Below are 6,241 nucleotides of genomic sequence, written 5' to 3' on the forward strand. Positions count from 1 at the left end.
GATCAACCCTACAATGTGCATGCACAAAATCCTTATGGAAGATGATCACAAGCCAGTGGTCCAACCTCAGAGGCGTCTGAATCCAGCAATGAAAGAGGTGGTTAGAAAAGAAGTTGTGAAACTTTTGGATGCTGGGATGATTTATCCGATATCTGATAGTGCTTGGGTAAGCCCGGTTCATGTTCTGCCCAAAAAGGGAGGAACAACCGTAATAAAAAATGAGAAGAATGAGGTGATTCCTACAAGGACTGTTACAGGGTGGAGAGTATGTATTGACTACAGGAGACTGAACCTAGCAACCAGAAAAGATCACTTCCCGCTACCTTTTATTGATCAGATGTTGGAAAGGTTAGCGAGACATGATTACTACTGCTTCCTAGACGGATACTCTGGATATAATCAGATTACGGTTGCACCAGAAGACCAAGAGAAGACCGCGTTTACATGTCCGTTTGGTGTTTTTGCCTACCGAAGAATGCCATTCGGGCTATGTAATGCGCCTGCCACATTTCAAAGATGCATGCAAGCTATCTTTGATGATATGCTCGAAAAGAATATGGAGGTCTTTATGGACGACTTCTCGGTCTTTGGTAAGTCTTTTGATAACTGTTTAACTAACCTTGCTCATGTTTTAGAGAGATGCCAACAGACCAACTTGATCCTCAACTGGGAGAAGTGTCACTTCATGGTGCGCGAAGGCATAGTCTTGGGTCACAAAATTTCCCACAAGGGAATAGAAGTGGACCAAGCAAAGATTGAAGCTATAGCAAAACTTCCACCTCCAATGAACGAAAAAGGTATAAGAAGTTTCTTAGGCCATGCGGGTTTCTACCGCCGGTTCATAAGAGACTTTTCGAAAATAGCCAAGCCTCTAACCACACTTTTGGTTAAGGATAGAGCTTTTGTTTTCAATAAAGAGTGTGCCACTGCTTTTGAAACCTTGAAGAATAAATTAGTGTCGGCACCTATTGTTATAGCCCCCGACTGGTCTCTACCATTTGAGATAATGTGTGATGCTAGCGACATTGCAGTTGTGGCTGTCCTTGGGCAGAGAAGAGAAAAATTGTTGCATGTAATTTATTATGCTAGTCATATTTTAAACCCTGCATAGATGAATTACGCAACAACCGAAAAGGAGTTGTTAGCCGTGGTATATGCCTTTGATAAATTCAGGCAATATCTTTTGGGTACGAAAGTTATTGTTTATACTGACCATGCTGCGTTAAAGTATCTTTTTGCTAAGCAGGATTCGAAGCCAAGGCTCCTGAGATGGATCTTGCTCCTTCAAGAATTTGATATAGAAATTCGTGATAAGAAAGGGTGTGAAAACACTGTGGCTGACCACCTCTCTCGGATGTCACCTATTGAAGAAACCGAGGATAAGCGACCAATAAAGGATGAATTCATTGATGAACACATCCTTGCTATTATTGGTGTTCCATGGTTTGCAGACTATGCAAATTATTTGGTAGGTGGTATCATTCCTGATGATTTCGACTCTAACCGGAAGAAAAAGTTTGTTCATGATTGCAGGTTCTACTTATGGGATGATCCATTTTTATACAAAAGAGGAGTGGATGGTTTGATTAGAAGATGTGTACCTGAAGAAGAACAGGGAGGTGTACTGGAAGCATGTCATGCTTCGGATTACGGAGGACATTTTAGCGGTGATAGAACTGCAGCTAAAGTCCTTCAATCAGGGTTATATTGGCCATCATTGTTCAAAGATGCCCAAGAGATGGGTAGAGTGTGTGACAAATGTCAAAGAACCAGGAACATATCCAAGAGAAACCAGATGCCTCAGAATTCTATGTTGGAAGTTGAGCTATTTGACGTATGGGGGATCGATTTCATGGGACCATTCCCCCCTCCTTCGGAAAGAACTATATCCTGGTAGCGGTGGATTATGTGTCCAAATGGGTTGAAGCTGTGGCTTTACCTACAAATGATGCTAAAGTGGTGGTGCGATTCTTGAAAGAAAACATCTTTGCTAGATATGGAGTACCAAGAGCTCTAATAAGTGATGAAGGAACACATTTCCTAAATCAACTCATGGAAAGGTTACTCCAAAAATACAATGTTAAGCATAAGGTCGCCACACCGTATCACCCCCAAACAAGTGGTCAGGTGGAGGTATCGAACAGGCAACTTAAACAGATACTTGAAAAAACAGTTAGTGCTTCTCGGAAGGATTGGGCAATTAAACTTGATGATGCATTGTGGGCCTATCGAACGGCTTTTAAAACGCCAATCGGTATGTCACCCTATCAATTAGTCTATGGTAAGGCATGTCATTTTCCTTTAGAGTTAGAGCATAAGGCATTTTGGGCATCAAAGTTTCTCAACATGGATCTCTCTAAAGCGGCAAGTTCTAGACTTCTCCAACTCCATGAGTTAGAAGAGTTCCGCAACAAAGCCTATGAAAATGCCAAGTTATACAAAGACCAGACAAAGAAATGGCATAATAATAAGATCGTGAGAAAAGAATTTTATGAAGGGCAACTGGTACTCCTGTACAACTCAAGGTTGAAACTATTCCCGGGAAAGCTAAGATCCAAATGGTCAGGACCTTTTGCTATTAACCAGGTGTTCCCTCATGGAGCGATTGAGTTGAAGAATTCAACCAATGGAGACACTTTCAAAGTGAACAGACAGAGATTGAAGCCATATTTTCAAGGCCAATCAAAGGGACAAGTTGATGTCATTCGTTTTAACAGATAAGACGAATGACCGTTGAGCCATGCGACGTTAAACGAAGCGCTTCGTGGGAGGCAACCTACGTGTTTCTTTTAATCGTTTTTCTTTTTGTTTGTGCTACTTTTATGTTTCTATTTTATAGGTAATCATTGTGCGTGGTGGTGAAGATGCAATAGGAGAGAAGCTGGCTTGTGAAAACCATGAAAAGAAACGGAAAAATTTAAGTTTTTGGTGAAAACAGGGGTCTGACACGGCCGCCCGTGTCACGGGACACGGCCCTTGTCAGGAGTGATGTTGGTTACAGAAAAAAAAATTGTGAAGGGGGCAGTGGCTCAACAAGGCCGCCCATGTCACGGGACACGACCCGTGTTGCGCAGAACATTTTTTTTCCCATTTTCTTCAAAGTAAAAACCCACTTAAGTGGGTGGGTCCCACCACTTACTCTCTTCTATTCCGAATTCTCTCTCTTTTACCCCACTTTTTCTTCTCTTTCTCCACCAAACACTTCATCTTCTTCCTTGCTTTCACCCTAAATCCCTAAACCTCCATAACTTCTCTCTCACAAAGCTTCAATCTTTGACCTCTAAACTCTCTCTAAACAAATTCCCCCTTAACAAAGTGTCTAATGCTTTTTTCTATTGGAAAATAGATTCTTGATCTACGTTTAATGTTAGGTCGGACACACCACATTAATGCTTTTTGAATAATAACACTATCAGTAAATCGCTTGGGAATGAGGGTTTAACTATAGTGATCGTCTATTCTTGCTTATATGAATATGGTTCTTGATACAAAATTAGGTTGTTAAGGAATTAAAACATGATTTGAGTATCAAATGATTTTCCGCTAAGGAATTAGGGAAAATAACTATTGAGAATCGTTACTTAATCATACAAACGAATCTTTCATGAAATAGCGGTTATATGAATTACAAGGCGGTTCATACATCTACCCTAGCATGTCTTCTCTTATTTTGTTACAAAGTCTAGTTTTAAATATTGCTTATTTCAACTCATTGTAATCTTTAATAAACCAATCATATCAACCCCATGTGCTTTTTGTTCAATTGAATTACTGTCATAACTTATATTACCACAGCAGTCCTCGTGATCGATACTTGGATAATTTCCACTTTAATAACTACATCGGTAGAAAATAGTACACTTGCTATTTTACCGATCAGTATTCCTTCTATATTTTGCCTCTATTTCCCTGCGGGTGTTTATTGTAATAGCGTAGGATTTTTAATTCTTGCCTTTATTTTTTCCGCCCACAGGTGTTTATTGTAATAGCGTAGGATTTTTAAATTCTGCCTTTAATTTTTGCATTTTGAAACTGCGTGGTCAGTAATCCTAGGAGTGCAAGCCTTGAATCAACCTAGAATAACTAATTACAAGATAAAATAACTGAATTTAACCACGTGATTGATTGCACACACACACCTTTAGGGTAACCTCTCTTGCTGCCTGTTGCCTTATCTTTTGTTGCCTTAATTGTGAATAATAGTCAAGTCCCTCGATTCCGAGGATACCTCAAGCAAAGTTGCCTTAAAGAATAAAAATCATCTAGTCCCTCGATGCTGCCTCGGAAAAATAAGATGATTGTCCTATTGCTAAGGTATCCTCGCATGATGCCTAAGAAGATTAATGACTATTCTATCATTCCCTAAAGACTACCTGCCCTCTTTATGACAGGGACAATCTTGTGGCGAATGATAATCTTCGATGACCCTTCCACATCCAATGAAAGGACTTCCTACCCACTTATGGTATGGATAGCCCCTTCACCTTGAAAAGCTAAAAGAACAAATTTTAAAACCTAGGGTAGTTGCTCCGGATTTCTTACTCTTTTCAAATTCAAATATCTTTTTCCCACTTGTTTTCAAATCAATTCAAAAAGACTATGCTTATTTACAAGCTAAAGTTCTTCTTCAAAATCTTTTCTTATTCACACACTACCCTTCAAACTTTTCAAACAATTCAAAGTGAGCTAAGCAATTAAGAGCCCATGGATAACCATGGATACAAAGGGTGCTTACACCTTCCCTTTGTATAACCTACCCCCCCGAACTCAAAGTCTTTTAAAAAGGTTTTTTTTCTGTTCTTTTAGCCTTCTATATATTGGATAAAATAAAAGTCGGTGGCGACTCCTGTTATCCGCATCATTTCAAAAAGTCAGTTCTCCTACCGTATTACAAATAGAATTTCAAGTTTTCACACCCTTCGATTCAATAGATCTCACCTCCCTTTCTCCAAGAAGTTCCCCACTAATTACCAGGCTCTCTGTTCCAAACCGACCACGACCATTATGAACATGAAGGATAACCTTTTACTAAGGGGGCTCATGTTACAAGATGTCGAGCAAGAAAGTCACAACAAATATGTAAAAGAGCTGGAGGAGAATCTCTGAAAGCAAGTGGTTGCTTACAATGACATCCAAAGGTTGGTGTAGTCCCTCCACAAAGACTAGGAAAAGTGGGAGGAAAATATGGTAAATGTAAATGCCAAGGCCAAAGAAATCTCTGCTGAAAAGGAATCACTACAAGAATCATTGCACACTGCTTTCCTTCGTCAAAAGGAGTTGGATAAAGAGGTTTCAGAGCTCGTCGACAAGGCGGTGTCTACTTCTAACGTTTATTTCGAGAGTGCCAAGGACTAGGTCCTCTTCCTCTACCCTGCTCTAGATTTGAGCCCCTGGATTTTATCAAAGTCGTTCATGGTGGCGAGCTGGTGGATGAGGAGGCAGTGGTCTCTCTAGAGCTTGGAAAACTCTCCTCCCTCGAGACTGCTCAGGGTGAGGGAGAGATGATGGATGTAACACCCCATTTTCTACCCGACATTTATATTAAAAATCAGAGTGCTAAAATTTTCAAACATAAAACAGGATGTCACATTTCAACATAAAACAACAAAGCAACCTGTATTTCTTTTAATATGATACATAGCATTCGGCTGAACAACTCACAACATATTTATTCATAGGAACATAACAACCTTTTTAATATTAAAACCACAGAATTACAACTTCCAACTTATAGATCAGTTAGCAACTTAATATTTATAGATCGTTCAATTTATAATTATTCAACAATTAGTAATAACAGCAACTTAGAAACAACACATAAACATCCCCCCGAGTGCTACGTATCAGAGCAAGACCAACTCGTACTAACAGTAACTAATGACTTCATAAAGTTACTTCACTTCCACAAATATTCTTGAGTACCTGCTCAATTACCCATAATAGGTAACATCATTACAGAAGGGGTGAGATATCCAACAATATAAGCAAGCGTATGATAAATAATATATTAAGATTAGATCATACAATATCACCACTTCATACTTATTCAAACAACAGATATAATAACAAATAGCAACAACGGTTATAATAATTATTTACCAACAACAATTATGATAACAATATTCAGTAACAAGTATAACAACAATTAGCAATAACAACTATAACAATAGTTATAATAATTATTTCACAATTTAAATCATCATAACTTAATAACAACAACCACTTACAACAACAACAACTT

The sequence above is a fragment of the Vicia villosa genome, linkage group LG4 (assembly GCF_029867415.1).
Source record: "Vicia villosa cultivar HV-30 ecotype Madison, WI linkage group LG4, Vvil1.0, whole genome shotgun sequence".
NCBI classification, from domain to species: domain Eukaryota; kingdom Viridiplantae; phylum Streptophyta; class Magnoliopsida; order Fabales; family Fabaceae; genus Vicia; species Vicia villosa.